We start from the raw sequence: 16,825 nt of genomic DNA, 5'->3' as shown, positions 1-16,825 counted from the left end.
AAGACGTATGAAGGGGCGTGAGTGGAAGACCACGGAGGACGCACAGTACTGAATTCCCCCGCATGTATCGCTTCGGACCCCAGGGTTCCTGTCTCTGGTGCTGGAATACAGAGCGCCTCCCCCTTCCTCCCAGGCAGCCCTAAGCCTTCCGTGTCCTCCTCCACTCCGCCAAGCCCACTTTCCTCAATTCGAAACCACAAAATTCCTATGCTACCAGGGTTCTGCAAGCCTTCTTGGGAATGGTGAAAGAACAAGTTAACTTGGAAAGAAGATCTAAGGCATGGAGGGGCAGCAGAAGGAGGTGGGGGTGGGTGGTTAAAAGAGAGGCTGTGCCCCGCGACAGTCCCCAGCAATGGAGAACTGTGCTTTCTCAGACACCTCCGCCGACCCCACCTCTCCCCCACCACCCACGCTGCAAGGGAAGACAAGGACCAAAGTCCCACTTCTTCTATCCCCTCTGTCACTATTTCACCTGTATACTAAGGCAAAGGGCCCTCTCCTTGCTGCGCCTGTGTCCCAGTCTGAAAAGCAAGGACTTGGGTGCAGGTGCTAGATGGCCTGTAAGAGCCACCTTGAACCATTTTGAGCTGAAAATATCAGGAGTAAAGATGCCTCTGGCACATCCCACTGCCAACATCTCTCTGGTACCGATCTCTGCTCTCTGCCTCTTCGTCTGTCACCCAGAACATTCTCACAGCCCTCTAACTGGTTTCCTGACCCCAGGGTGATGCCCTACTTGGTGCTGGCCCTACCTCTTCACAAGTGTCAAAGGCATCTTTCTATAAAGAAAGTCTGACAAGAATTGGGTTCATAAACTCCACCCTGAGAATATCTAACTATCTAAAGACCTGTCCTGCCAGTTTCTCAGAGCACAGAGTGCCTCACCCTTTCTCCTGAACTCCTTTAGGGGAGGTGTTATAAGTCAGCAGCTGCAGCAGCACACGATTTAATCCTTGTAGAATTAGATGCCAAGCACCCACGCTAAGTTCCAATTCATGGTTGACAATGCCAAAGATAATGGCAGCAAACACGACATATACTGTTTCCTCATAAAACAAAACCCAAGCCCATTAGTGAGTGCGCAGGGCTGCCCGTGACCTGGCCACCTACCACCCCAGCACCACCTCCCTCTACACCCTCCCGCTCCACCTGCATGTCCTCCATGCTAACTTCTCAGCCCATGCCTCTACACCTTTTCACAAGCTGTTCATTCCCATTCAAATATCTTTTGGCAAACTCACACTCGTCCTTTTCAGCCCAGTTGGAATGCTACCTTCTTCTCAGCTCCAAAGCGTGCGTTTATTCATTTCTTCACTCAGTCATCTAGCCAGCGTGTGGCAGTTATCCAGTAGGTCTGTCTCCCTGCCCCATTGAGACCCAGCTGTGTACAATAAATAGACGCAAATTACAATATGACATGGCATGGTAGGCTGAATAATGATATAATAATGCCCCCAAAGACGTTCACATCCTAATCCCTGGAAACAGAAAATGGTAACTGATATGGCAAAAAAAAACTTGCCAAAGAGATTAAAGATCTTGAAATGGAAGAAAGCATCCTGGATTATCCAGATGGGGCCAACCTACTCACAAGTGTCCTTATAAGAGGGAGGGAAAAAGAGATCGGACACAGCAGAGAACAGGTAGGATGATAATGGAAACAGAGGTTGAAATGATGCACTTTCAAGATAGAGGAAGGGGCCACAAGCCAAGAAATGAGGGTGGCCACGAGGAGCGGAAAAAGGCAAGGAAACAGATTCTAGCTGTTAAACAGCTAGCCCTGCCAACACCTTGGCTTTAGCACAGTGGAACTGATTTCAGACTTCAGTCTTCCAGAACAGCAAGACAATAAATTCATGTTGCTTTAAGCCACTAAATTACTGGGTGATTTGCTGGAGCAGCCATGGGAAACTAATACGTACAGAGAGAGAAACACCAAGGAGGAGCACTGGACTGCAGGATTCTCTTGATGGCCTCCGTGTCCTGTGTCCTGTGTCCATTTTTGAGCAGCACCTAGTCGCTGCTCCAAAAATGGGTGCCAAATACCAGAATGACCCTCACACAAGCTAGGCGGCTCACATAGGTCACTCAACTTAGAGGTGCCAGACCAGGGCTCAAACCCAGGCCGCTGGCTCCAAATGCTGTTCTGCTCTTTCTTGTATTTGATGCTTCCTTTCCCTGCCCAGAACTCTCCATGGCTGCCTGTGGACCAGAAGACAAAACCTACACCTCCCAAGTGGTCCCCTTGGCTCCCCAGGGCGAAGCCGCAGGAGCACGCAGACTGGCAGGAGCCGCGGGGAGAGGGCAGGGATGATGTTCCCGCTGTGCAGGGTACAGCTGGGCCTCTTCCCGGTCATGAGACTTCCACCCTGAGGCCATCCATCAGCCACGAGAGTCCGGCTCAGATGCTGTGCGCTGCTTCCCATAAATCTCTTCACCAGAGGAGACTTCAGTCATGCTCACACTTAGGGAATGTGCTATTGTTCCTTTCATGTGTCCCTTTGTGGCCCAAGCATTACACAGTTGAAAAGGTCAGTTTAAAAGCATGTTCTTGCCTTTGAGTGAAAACTATTATGAGCAACAACGACAAAAAGATAAATCAAGGATTCAAAACACTTTTTCAAAATGCGATTGTACAGATAACCTAGAGTCATGTGTCAAAGTGTGCATCTAATAAATCTAGGGGAGCCAGGCTGGAAACACCCACTTGCCTGCTGGGACCAAGGCCTCCGTTTTCCAGCCAAGACCCTCTGTGGGCTCTACACCCCACCCCTAGGAGGGGCAAAGGCTAGGGCCCTGCAGGTATTCAGGGTTACACAGAGCCAGGACTCAGTCCCTGGATAACTGGGTCTTGGGTGGGTAGAAAGAGCCACTCAGAGACCAGAGTTTTTGCCCTTGATCCCCCAACTCTGAGTGCCCCTAGGCAAGACACCCACCTCTGCGGGCATCAGATGCCTCAGCTATACCTTGGAGAAAGCCTGAGCACAGCTGTGGAACATGACCAGGTGGGCGGGCTGAGAGGACTGATATACCCGGCTTGTGCTATTCTTTAAGATGTTCAACTGCTTTTGCACCGAACACTCAGAATAGTTCACCAGCTCTTGGCATAAAAACAGACGAGGAGCTGTTCTTTCCCCTGTGTTTAGTACTGGATACTTGACTAAACTAGTTATGATTACAAAGGAAAGCTGTCCCATGAGAGGAAAGACATTGATCACTTACTATATAGTCTATTTGATCAAAACCCTGAACCCAGTGTGAATTGATCCCACTCATGTTGCTTCCCTGGTAGCTCAGATGGTAAAGAATCTGCCTGCAATGCAGGAGACGTTGGTTCAATCCCTGGGTCAGGAAGATCCCCTGGTGAAGGCAATGGCAACCCACTCCAGTGTTCTTGCCTAGAGAATTCCATGGATAGAACATGGGATTGCAAAGAGTTGGACAAGCGACTAACACAACAACATGTTGCACAAGAATCCAGGATATAAGAAATTTACATAAAATTTCTCAGCACACCTCACTGAAGCAATGTAAAATTATCTGGAGAGACATTTCTACAAAGCAAGTAAGAGCTCTACAATCTAGCTTCCCCAGGACAGAGAGAGATTTTTTTTTTTTAAGTCCCAACTAAAAATATGCTTAAAACAAACAAACAAACAAAAACCCTGTTAAATATATGAGATGATCCACCATAAGTGAAAGTCAATGGACACAACAAGTAGGACTCTCAAGGACTTGAGATAACAGAACAGCAATCTAAAAGAGGCTGTAATTAGAGAGAATAGGGGAACATTTTACAAAGGAATGGAAATTGTACAAAAAGAAACAGACACTATGAGAAAAGGATGCGCTGCTCTGACAAGCAAATATGGTCATGAAAAATGAGAAAACTTGGGGCATACAATGATGGTGATGGATAATACCATATAAACACATATTTTGTTTTAAATCCATGAGTCTGCTAATAGAGGAGGAAGGAGGGGCAGGGACAGGTAACAGAAAGCTCTTCTCCATGAAACATGCCACCTAGTAAATGAATGATAAAATGACAAAAATTAGGAAATCGCCATTTTTTACATTTCTAATATCAATGGATATTCAAACCACAGGTTAAGAGGTTTTTGAGGCACAGAATATTCACATGGTCTAAAAGTTACAGGGTCTTTATTAATTCCAAAGGGGAAGGTTGCCTTTATGGTAACAGAGAGATTGGCAGAAACCCTAGAGGGCTGACACAACTTAGCATCGCATCACCAAAAATACTTACATCACGTGCTCCTGACATGAAGCAATGGGAGGTACACAGCATCACGTAAGTATTGTCCTTAACCAAAACTGTCTAACATAAACCCAATAATGAAACAGACATGTCTAGAATGTGGTCATTCTATGAGACGAGAGCGAAATTATTTGAGACTGAAAGACATCAGAGAGACATGGCAACCAAATACAGATCAGATCAGTCACTCAGTCGTGTCCGACTCTTTGTGACCCCATGAATCGCAGCACGCCAGGCCTCAATACGGAATGAAGCAGGGCAAAGACTAATAGAGTTTTGCCAAGAAAATGCACTGGTCATAACAAACACCCTCTTCCAACAACACAAGAGAAGACTTGGACATCACCAGATGGTCAACACCGAAATAAGATTGATTATATTCTTTGCAGCCAAAGATGGAGAAGCTCTATACAGTCAGCAAAAACAAGACCAGGAGCTGACTGTGGCTCAGACCATGAACTCCTTATTGCCAAATTCAGACTTAAATTGAAGAAAGTAGGGAAAACCACTAGACCATTCAGGTATGACCTAAATCAAATCCCTTATGATTATACAGTGGAACCAAATACAAGTGAACCTTAAATGGATCCTGGGTTGAAAAACTAAAGCCCAAAGAACACTTTGAAGCCATTTGAGAGAAATTTGATCATGGGCTTTACATTAGTGGATGTTACTGAAATTTCTTGGTTGTGATACTGGTGCTATGGTTATATTCTTGTCCTTAGGAGGTGCAAACTGAGCCTTAATATCTGAATTTTAGTTTCAAATCAACCATAAAAAGTATTTGTGGACGACGGAAGTAGAGGAGAGAGAAAACAAATCCAAAAAAATCTTAGAATTACAGAAGGTAGGTTGCATGTACTATTCTTTCAACTTTTTTATGGGTTAGAACATTTTTAAAGTTGGGGGAAAACTGTTGGAAAACTTAATAAAGGAGATTAGATACAGTGAAGAGATAATAAATTCACTAGGAACAATGAGATGACATTTATTCAGAATGCAGCTCAGAGATCAAATATATGAAAGAACAAATAAGAGACATGCAGGGAAAAATTTTAAGCCTAATATACATCTAAAAGGAGATCCAAGGACTTCCCTGGTGGTACAGTGGTTAAGACTCTATACCTCCACTGCAGGGGCACAAGTTCAGTCCCTGGTTGGGGACCTAAGATCCCACTTGCTGCGTGGTGCAGCCAAAAAACAAATTAGCTAAAAAAAATAAAAGGAGTTCCAGAAAGAAAGGATAAAGAGAATATGAGAGGGGAAATTATTAAAAAGATAATTGCTAAGAATATACCAGACATGAATCCTCAGAGAAACATAATAAATTTCAAACAGTACACGTGTAAGAAAATGCACACCTAGACACGTCATCTTGAAACGACCAGAACACTAAAGACAATGAGAATAACCTTAGAGAAAGGTAGATTATCTAGACACAGCAGTTACTTTAACAAAAAAACATCTTTAGTATTAAAAATATTAAAGGTAAGGACAAAATGAAAACATTTTCAGACAAAGACTAAAAATGTGAACCATCACAGACCTTCACTGAATGAACCACTAAGAGACTAACTGCAGAAGAAGAAAATTGAACCCAGAGGGAAAGAGCAGGATGCAAGCAATGGCAGAACAGAAATCTGTGAACATTTGGATAAACCTAAATGAGAGCTGGCAACAACAACTAATCTAGAGAAAGTTTTTGAAAACAAAGGGATAATACTAGACAGTAAGAAACAGGGAACCTGGGAGGGGGAAATGATCCAAATTAAAGCTTTCTAAAATCCTTGCATTTTTTTGAGGGAGTGGAGATACTAACTGAAAACTTTTAAGTCATCTCAGCTGCTGCTGCTGCTGCTAAGTCGCTTCAGTCGTGTCTGACTCTGTGCGACCCCATAGACGGAATCCCACCAGGCTCCCCCGTCCCTGGGATTCTCCAGGCAAGAACACTGGAGTGGGCTGCCATTTCCTTCCCCAATGCATGAAAGTGAAAAGTGAAAGTGAAGTCATTCAGTCATGTCTGACTCTTAGCGACCCCATGGACTTCAGCTAACACATAGCAATTACTTCGCCAGACACTATTCTCAGCACTTGATGTATTAACTTGAGTTCTCACCACAAATGTTTGAGGCAGGACAATTATTAACCATTTCACAGAGGTTCATGTTGGGCTAAATTTTCATGTCGAATTCCTCCTTTTGTTATTCTGTAACAAGTAGGTTTATCACTCATAATGTTTTTTATCCTATTTTGATTTTTATCTAATAGCGTTTAGCTACATTAGCTTTTACATGGTTGGCATGCAAGTGATATATTATTTCCCCGTTTCCCTGTGCTTAGTTGTTCTCCTTCTCTCCACATGTATTGTATGAAATACCATGGTGCTAATTTTAAAAATTGATTTGAGTGTCTTTGTCTTTTAACTGGCGAGTTTAATTTGTTCATCTTTAATATAATTATTGATATACTTGAAGTTATTTGTCCTTTTATATTTTACACTTTCCTTTTGCCATACTTTTACTTTCTTTGTTTTCTTCTTTAAAAAAAAAATAGCCATTTTAAAGAGAACAATCCAGTGGCATATAACGCATTCACAAATCTGTGTAACCACCACCTCTTGTTAAGAATCCGCCTGCAATGCAGGAGACCTGGTTTTGATCCCTGGGCTGGGAAGATCCCCTGGAGAAGGGAAAGGCTACCCACTCCGGTATTCCGGTCCTCCCAACAGTGACTCTGCACAGCCCTGGCCTTAAAGGCTTTTATTAAAGACTGAACTTCAGAAGGGGTTAGCCTTAAGTGAGAGGGATCCCTGAGGGCAAGCTAATATAAAAAAAGAACTTTAAAAAAAAAGTTCTCCATAGAAGAAAAGATTTCTTCTTTCGATTTTCCTGTTCTCCGTTTCTCTCTGGCTTCCCAGAGAGGCTCAGCCAAGTTCCCCCAGAAGAAGGCCCAAGGTGCAGAATCACGGTGAGTTAGACTTGGAAGGCATTTGGATAGTCACCTGGCATAACCTTTGTGCTTACAGATGAGGAAACCGTGCTCTGGAGTAAGAAAGAGGGCTCCGCCAGTGTCTCCACCTTCCGGGTGCTCAGCCCGGGGGATCCACGTCCCAGCCTCGGGAAGAGCTCCACCTTCCTGGGCCGCCACATCCACAGGCGTTTTTAAAATTAAGCCGTCAAAGAACAGGAGGTCTCATCAAGGGCTGGGTTATCAAGAAGTCATCATGTGTACACATCTCAGTTTTATACCCGGCAGTTGTCAGTTCTCCAACTGTTGACCTTCAACATATGAAAGGAATCTTTTTTTTTTTTTTCCCCTCTCTTTTCTCTTACGGATGTGGAAAACCTGACTAGAACTGCCTGGTCTGACATTTCCTGTGAGAAAGCACTCTGCTTGGATACTGTGAAAGCAATCTGCCTTAACAATTCAGCCCAAATAAATTATCTTCCTGAAACGAGTGAATGACTTTAATTGGGAATTGGGCTGCATACCCAAGACTCTCTCATCCGGGCTGGACAAAGGTGGGACAAAGATAGGGATCGCCTGGTGAGAACGGACTGGGAGGGGGGTCCCCAATGACCCTGCATCCTCCTGGAAAAGCCATCGGCTTGGCCCATGGAGCTGGAGAGAACACACGTACTCTCACCTCCTGAACCATTGTTCTTTGGGGGTGAAGATCTCTCAGTTCAACTATCTTTCTGTGTGCACCCCTCCCCACAGGCTCTGGCACACACACCCTTGGCCAGAAGCGTGCAGAGCCAGAGCAAGATCCAAAACCAAGTCTGACAATTCTCCCTTCCTGAGCTGGGCTGGATTCTGGCACATTCCCGGAACAGAGAAGAAATTTACCCCGGGTCACCAAAGCATCAAACTAGGAGGGTTCCTCAAGGGCACACAATTCGCAAAACAAAACTGTACTAGCTGTGACCTTCCTTCATGTTATTCTCCCAATTTGGCACAAGGCCTTGGCATACAGCTAGTATTCAACGGATGCTCCCTCTGGAAGCTGAGGGGGTGACCGGAGTAGCCAGTGCCTTGTCCAGGGGATATTCCAGACCCAGGGATTGAACCGAGGTCTCCCGCATTACAGGCAGATTCTCTATCGTTTGAATTCTTTACCAGGGAAGCCTCACCCAGATAAGGCTCATGCCTCTGTAAGGGTTGGAAACGCTAACTCAGACCATCTAATCTAATCCTGCCACTCTGTCAGGGGTGGGAAGGGGAGGGAGAGCTTTTACTAATACCTAGAACCCCTGCGTAGGGGGCAAAGCCAAAAACAGAACTTTAGGCTCCAGACTCTCACCACAGTTCATTTTCATCTATCCCATGTTGGATGTTGGAGGCACCAACTGTGTTTTCTAAAGACCCAAAATGCACTGGGTCAGGGTGGTCGCTCTCCCCTTAATGAATGCACACTAGCAGGATTTGTGGCTCTCCCAACTCCTATCTTTCTGCCCTTCTCGCAGGCTGCAGTTTCCTGGGTGTGGCTGAACTCAGCTCCACAAGGTGACTGGTGCCGAGCAGCAGGCATTGCTCAACAGGCAATGAAAACGTGGGTAGAGAGGAGGTGGCTCCAGGGAAAGAAAAATATCCTCTTGAAGGACAAGTGGTCTACCTGGAGTACAGCTCTGGGATGCGGCCAGATCACTGAGTAATCACTCATTCACCACCCGCACTGTGCAGCTCACCAGGCAGAATGCTGCCAGCCCACGATCCTCCTTCCCCTTCGTCTCACCTCCTCCCCTCCGCCCACCAGCACGTGGCTGTGTGGCTCAGCCAAGCCCAGCCATTGTGGAACGCTTGTTGTTGTTGTTTAATTTTTGCGATCCCATGGACTACAGCCCTCCAGGCTCCTTTGTTCATGGGATTGATTCTCCAGGCAAGAATACCAGAGTGGATTGCCATTTCCTTCTCCAGGGGATCTTCCCGACCCAGAGAGCAAATCCGTGTTTCCTGCATTGGCAGGCAGGTTCTTTACCTCTGAGCCACCTGGGAAGACCCTGTGGGATGCTGGAAGAGCCCAATCACCAGGGCTGGAGCGAGAGGCATGAGGTGGTACCTGGCCCACAACAGGAGCCTCGCCCCCTCCCACCAGGAGCCCCAGCCTGCACACCCAGCAGGTGGGATCACTAAGGCTGTCTGATTAGGGCTCCCGACAGTGGAGTGAAGACCTAAGGGGATGATTCTGTCAGAGACAAAGATTCCCCCGGCCCCGTCCTCCCCAAGTCTCCCGTGACAGCCCAGGATGGAAAGGATTGCCTCTACAGCCTTGGCCCTGTCCCAGGAAGTCCAAAGTCACACTTGGAGTTATAAAAGGGAAGGTTCCAAAGTGTGTCTGAAAGGCATTACATAAGAGTTGCCGCTGGTCTCCATCGTGGATTGGAAAGCTGTGCCGAGATGTTTACTTAGCTGCTAGGAGAAGCTGCTTTTTGGCACCACGATTGCTCTTTACTGTCCAAATAAAGGACAACACACCCCGGGAAGGAGCCGTCCCAATGAAAATGGGACTTTTTCCGAGTCCCATTAAATGTTAAACCCACTTGAGCTCTGTTTGATAAAATAAGCCAAAGGGTGGCTTAAAAAAACTTCTGGGGTGAAATATTTTCATTTTGAACTCAGAAAACATTTCCCTGCATTAAGCATTAATAAAAGCGCCTAAAGCAGCAAGTTTGAAACAATACTGTCTGGGTCCAAGGTTAACTTCATATCAATTTGAAAATAAAGAAACTGGGGTTCACTTACTTTTTGAAAAGGCGAGGAGGTGTACACTTGAATAACACCTTTTTTCTGAAGCTCTTGTCTTTCTCCAAGCAGATGTGGATGAATCCTCCCATGCCCTGAGCTTCCACTGTCCTTTCTGTGACAATCTAAGGGTTCTAATTTTTGTCCTTACAATAAGAAGTGTTTATCTGGGTGCTTATTTCTACTTTACCAAGCACTTTGAAAGCACAGTTTTTTGTTTTTTGTTTTACTTTTATTATTTTTTTAAAGTTTATTTTATTTTTAAACTTTACAATATTGTATTAGTTTTGCCAAATATCGAAATGAATCCGCCACAGGTATACATGTGTTCCCCGTCCTGAACCCTCCTCCCTCCTCCCTCCCCATACCATCCCTCTGGGTCGTCCCAGTGCACCAGCCCCAAGCATCCAGTTTTTTTATTTATTTCTCACAAGCAGCTTTGCTGCAGGGAAGCAGCAAAGGGACGTTTTAGCCCTATTTTCAAAAATGAGGACACTGAGCTTTGGAAAGTCAGAAATATTCCAACACAGACCAGTCCCTGGCACACAAGTCTATGACCAAATGGGGGCCATAGGTAACAATACAGTAAATCTTTCCTTAGGCTTAATTTGTTCATTTCAAAGCTGGGACTTTTCTTTCAAGATTGGATATATATTTAAATTTTACAGAATTGTTCTAATGTTCTTACTTAGCAAGAAAACTAAATAATAATAACAACCTGAAGAGTATCTGATTTCAGTTCAGTTCAGTCGCTCACTCATGTCCGACTCTTTGCGACCCCATGGATTGCAGCTCACCAGGCTTCCCTGTCCGTCACCAACTCCTGGAGCTTGCTCAAACTCATGTCCATTGAGTCCGTGATGCCATCCAACCGTCTCATCTTCTGTCATCCCCTTCTCCTCCTGGTTTCAATCTTTCCCAGCATCAGGGTCTTTTCCAATGAGTCAGTTCTTCGCACCAGGTGGCCAAAGTATTGGAGTTTCAGCTTCAGCATCAGTCTTTCCAATGAATATTCAGGGCTGATTTCCTTTAGCATGGACTGGTTTGATCTCCTCGCAGTCTCTCAAGAGTCTGCAAGAGTCTCTCAAGGGACTTTCAAGATTCTTCTCCAACACCAGAGTTCAAAAGCATCAGTTTTTCGGTGCTCAGGTTTCTTTAAAGTCCAACTCTCACATCCATACATGACTATTGGAAAAACCATAGCTTTGACTAGACAGACGTTTGTTGGCAAAGTAATGTGTCTGATTTACCATGAAGTTAATGGGACTTAAGCTTCAGGGATCCTCTTGCACGGGCCCTGTCACGAGGCCCTAGTGTTGGCACAGTCTTCTATTTTTGTCAGATTTGCAAACATGTGGTAGGTGTAAGTTCTTTATCTTCAAGAGACACCCAAACTGTGTAAGTTTCAGGCCCACAACGTCTGGATCTGAACCTGATTCCAGGCAGTTTGTTTTGGCATTTTTGTTTGTATTTTGCTCATCCATGAATTCCCACCCAGAGATGACCCATCCTACCAATAGATGCCCAGCGTCTCCTCCACCCCAGGCACCCTGTGCTTGTCTTGTCCAAGTTCATACAGAGAGTTCTGTACCCAGCCAAGACTGGCTCCTGGAGCCCCTCTTTCTTCCACCGCACGCTGTCCCATCACACACACACACAAAAGGAATCTCCAGGAAATTTTGACCTACTCCAAAAACACAGAAGACTTATTATTTCATGGGTCTTTCTTAGAAAAAGGAGAAAGGGACGCTGCTTTAGATCCAAGGGAGCTTTGCAAACTTAGAGCATTACACCACTCAAACACACAAAACTGGAGAGCTGTGGGATTTCCCTAGGTGAGCCAGTCCCCATCAGGACATGCACACCTTGGACTAAAATTAGCCATGTCCCTCAGCCAGCTCGGCCGCCTCCCTGTGCCTCTCCAGGCAGTGTCTGAACTTGACATGGGGGGTGAGGGTCCTCAGGTACCAACAAGAGTGTGACAGCCCTTGCTAACCCCTCTTGGGGTTCCCACCCCTGCCTCCCAGGAGGATTCCCAGGAACTCATCATGGGGGGCTCACAGGTGGAGAACCTGGGAGGTATGGGCATTCAGTGGGAGCTGGGACGCTGATAAACACAGCTGCTCAAAGGTGGGGAATCTGTGCTGGAACTTTCCACGAGCCCCAAAGTAGGGGGTGCAAAGGACCCTCCTCACACAGAAGTCAGGAAGTACAGGCTTTGGATTTTAGCACAGAGCAAGTATTCCTTCTCAGATCCTTATGCAGTAACAATATTCTGTGAGAGTTTGCAAGAAGGAAAAAAAAATCAAAGCAGCACATTCTCTTTTCTCCTTGATAATGAAACTTCTGCAGAAGTGGAATGAAGAAGCCCTTTGGCAAGGTTCTGGCTCCCTTGGTTTCTAGGGATCTAAACGTGAATAACATACCACGCAGGAGACTGAAAACACACGCCCTGCAAAACCCTCCGGAGTCCTGCTTCTCCAGGCAGCCATGCCCTTCTGCAGGGGTGACCTGGCCCCCAGCAGGGTGGACGTGCAGGGACTTACAGACTGCAGCCTCTGCTGGACTGCGTGGGTGAGAAATGGTCCCAGAGCACGGCCAACAGGAAGAGCGTTGACCAAATGTATCTGGAGCCTTTTCCAGGACAAATAGAAAAACCAGATGAAGCAGCTGGACCCACGTCGGGCAGTCTCCTGTTGGAAATGTCATGTTGAGCCTCATGGTGTGGGTGTAATCAAAGGATTGTGAGTTTCGAGAAAACATCCAGAATGTCTGGACAGGGAAGATGCGGCCAGCTTGTACTGTGGGCGTGCAGACTCCAGGCCCAGCAGCGTGGGTGGGGGAAGATGGATGTGAGAAGGGAGGTAAGAGTGGGCTTCCCAGTGCCCCCCAGGACAACACCAATGAAGGCTGCTTTTTGTGCATCCGCAAAACACATTCAAGTTCTCGCTTCTGTCACAGTCACTGGTTCCTTGGAGATCAAAGGACTTGAGGGTGCCCACATAAAACAAGAAGAGGCTGAGTTAGGGCGTTCCCTCAGTGGCTCCTGGGCTCGCCTTGGGGTCTATACTATCACCTCACCCAGATTCCAGCATTTAATGACCCTATTACATTCTTCGTGATCTTTACTGAGAGATAAAAAATAGATCCTACTGACCATTCATTTTTCCTATTTGTTCCATATATATTTTCCCTTTTTATTTTGAAAAATGTTAAACCTACGGGAAAATTGAAAGAATGAATACAATAACATCAGTATACGCTTCACTAACAGTGACAAATTGTTGATATTTTGCGGTATTTGCTTTCCCTCTCTCCATCTCCCTCTCTCTCTCCAAACACACACGCATACGCACACATTTTTTTTTTTTTTGCTGGACTGTCTGAAAGCAAGTTGCAGATGTTACTATAGCCTTAATTTGTAAGAACAAGAACAGTCTCCTGCAAAATCCACATGGGGTTTATTTGTATGACAACACTTTTTAAAACCAGGATCTTTGTTTAAGCTCTCCCAGATTTCTGCATCTGATAAGTCTATCCTTTTGGAGTTATTTTCTTTAAAAAGAATCATAAATTAGTCATGACGTCTTTAATAGGCCAGATCTGTTTTGGGGTTTTGTCTAACATGGATACTTTCAACTTCTCTTTTCTTCTTTTAATACACTGTGGGAGGTGAGGCTCTGGGTTGTAGAGTGGTGTGGATGGATTTCCTTGGCAGCTTCTGGCACTGGTTCCTAGACACTTGTTGAAATGTCCTTATAAGTTCATCTGCCCTCTGCATAGTAGCTTCTGGAACAGGAACACTCAATGTGTCATTGCTCCATGAGGAGGTGAGTAAAAAAATGAGGCCGCCTTGCAAAAGAGTCTCCAGTCCTCAGATGAGCTGTTGCTGTTGTTCAGTTGCTAAGTCATATCTGACTCTTTGCAACCCCATGGACTGCAGCATGCCAGGCTTCCCTGTCCTTCCCTATCTCCTGGAGTTGCTCAAACTCATGCCCATCAAGTCAGTGATGCTATCCAACCATCTCATCCTCTGTGGCCCCCTTCTCCTCCCGCCCTCAATCTTTCCCAGCATCAGAGTCCTTTTTGGTTTGGTTTCCATCAGTGACTTTTTGAGTTTGCTCCATTTTTCCTCCTTATTCAAAATAAGAAGGGAGAAGGCCAAAGTGAACTGGGACCAAAGGAAACATCACTGATAGGAGCTCCAACCTCCATCATGGACTTCCTGTTGCTGTTCACTCCCTTACAGAATCTAATGAAGCCTAGGGCCCTGAGCAGCAGCCTTGAGAGCAGGGACCACAGCTGTGTGGGCCAAGCAAGGGCAGTTCACTGTGCCAGCCCACTGTCCAGGCCTGGCCTCGGGAGAGCTTCTGGAAAACAGAATGGTGTATACGCACCTCCCCTGGGCCCTCAGTACACGGGGTGGCCACCCCCTATAGAGCAGGGACTGCCCTAAGCCCGGGTCTGGGACCCCAGCCCACACTCTGAGCCGCAGCGTCCTCTACTGCGACCCACACAACAGGGCTGAACATTCCTCTTTGACCATCACCATCGTGCATAATCTGCCTCTAATCTCTCACTTCCCATCCCTTTCTTACAAAATGCCCATTTATTCAGGAATGTGTCCATCCATTTGAGACACAGGGCATTTGGGGTAACTAAACAGTAGGCAAGAACATAGGTATTTATTAATTATTGTAAGCCCAACATTTTACATACGTTATTTCGCTGACTCTTCACAATATAAAAATAACATAAACATAAAAGTAGGTACCTCATCCCATTTTTTAGATGAAGAAATGAAGTTGTAACGATTTTTTTTAAACAAACACACACACACACACACACACACACTGTGCTCGAGGTCACCCTGTTAGTAAGAGGTAGGTCTGTCCAGTTCTAAATCTTGGGCCCTTTCAATCCACCATGCTGAGTTGCCAAATATATCATAGATGGAGAGCCCCATTGCACAGTCTCAGAATACAATAAAATGCTATGTTTCCCAAACAGCAGTCCTCCGTAACTTAACAAAGCTTTGCTTAATTGGGATACATTTCAAAGAACCCAAAAACTGCTGAGCAGAATTGGCTCTTTCACTGAGGATTTCAAAGGTACTCTGGGAACTTGTAATGCCCCGGGCCCGTCATTATGGACATCAATTATCATCGTGGAGCGTGGCAGAAAATTAATCTGACTCTTGTGGCCGCTGCCCACTCCCAGCCTGCCCCAGCACGCGCTTCCTGCCTCTTTGGGGTCTCTGTGAACCATCAGCCTCTCCCCTCTGCTGCTGGCACCCAGCCCTTGGCTTACAGACGCGCTCACATCTCTCCCGTCCTGGAGACAAAGACTCTGCTCCCTAACCCTCTCCCCTTTTGAACGGCCGTCCTGTCCCTACCTTCCCATCCCCTCTAACTTCTTTGAAAAAGCCCCGTGTCCCCCTGTGTGTCCTCACCCCGTTGCAGGAGACGTCCTGTCCCCAGTCCCTACTGAAAGTGCTCTCTCCAAAGCCACTCCATCACCAGTCCCAGTGACCTTCCCAAATTCCCAGCCAAGGGCTCGAAGCTGCCCACACCTCCTGCTTCCTGCAGACCCTCTCCTCCCTCACCTCTGGAATCCTTCTCCACTCCGACCGCTCCTCTTGCTTACCACACCAAACATGTGCCTCTCCCACTGCAGGGCTCTGACCTTGGCACCTTTATCCTAGACCCTTGGACATGACCACCCCCTCTAAGGACTTCAGCTCTCAGCCCGTCCCAGACACCCTTCTCTCAACCTCTCAGAACTGTGTTTCTGCCTCACTCCTGACTGTGGAAACAACAGCCCCACTGGACACTCCAGGAACAGCCTCCTCCTCCGCTTCCTGACCCAGTGCTCCCCCGTCGAGTCCCCTCTCCCTGCCGTCTGCATGCCCGGCCTTCTGGGCCCTCCAGGCCTACAACCTCCCTGCATGCCAAGTCCCAAGGACTCTCCTCCCAGATCCCCTGCTCCTCGCCCCTCTGTACAGTTGGGTCAGTGCCCACCACATCTTCTATGTCAGGCTCCTGCTCCCGGTCACCCTTCTCAGTCCTGCAGCGCCCCCAGGCTAATCTTCCTGAAGTATAGCTCTAACTAGTTAAAAAAAAGACAAAACCACCACCACCTAACTAAAAACGCCAGAGGACTTTCTGTTTCTCTCTACTGCTCTTTAGCTTGGCCCTCAAGCACCATCCAGTCTTTCAGTCTCCTCTCATCCTGGTCCCCACACATGCCCTGGGTTCCAGCTATACCACCTCGCCCACCTCTTCACACTCGCTCACACTGGCCTCTCAGCTTGGCATGCATCCACTCCCTGAATTGCCAGACCAACCCTCTCAGTCCTTGCCCAGGTCGGCTCCCCGTCAGCCCTTCCTCAGACAGCAGCCTCAGGATAGAGGTTGACTGAGGTGCCTAGAGCCAGGCCGCCTGCAAGTACTCAGGCTGGTTAGCCATTCTGTGCCTCAGTATTCCCACCTGTAAAATGGGACTGATAACCCTCCTAGTACTGTCAGAATTAAATGCAGTAATACATCGAACGCTCTTACAATCTTACAACAGAATGAGTATTCGATAGATATCAACAGCTTAATTATCCCTGAAACAATCCACACTCCAGCTCCAGACCCTTCTCACGTTCTTTCTTTTTTTTTCAATTCTGTGGAACAGTTATGTGTTTGGATGTCTCGGTCTCTTTGGGGCAAGAACCACATCTTCAGCATCTCTCTCCCCAACACTATTCGAACAAGCAAGAGGTGCTCCATAAACACTTTGTTGAACTGAATAAAATTA

General features: G+C 46.5%; 1 protein-coding gene across 18 annotated transcripts in view; it reads right to left on the bottom strand.

The window, feature by feature from the left end:
• The window catches only part of MINDY4 (MINDY lysine 48 deubiquitinase 4), a 118,300-nt gene that overhangs the window by 63,867 nt on the left and 37,608 nt on the right, over positions 1–16,825 (bottom strand). The gene's annotated exons all lie outside the window — the stretch shown is intronic.

The sequence above is a fragment of the Bos grunniens genome, chromosome 4 (genome assembly GCF_055505025.1).
Source record: "Bos grunniens cultivar Pamir isolate PY7600 chromosome 4, Bosgru_T2T1.0, whole genome shotgun sequence".
Classification (NCBI taxonomy): Eukaryota; Metazoa; Chordata; class Mammalia; order Artiodactyla; family Bovidae; genus Bos; species Bos grunniens.
This window is presented reverse-complemented; position numbering and strand designations above follow the sequence as displayed.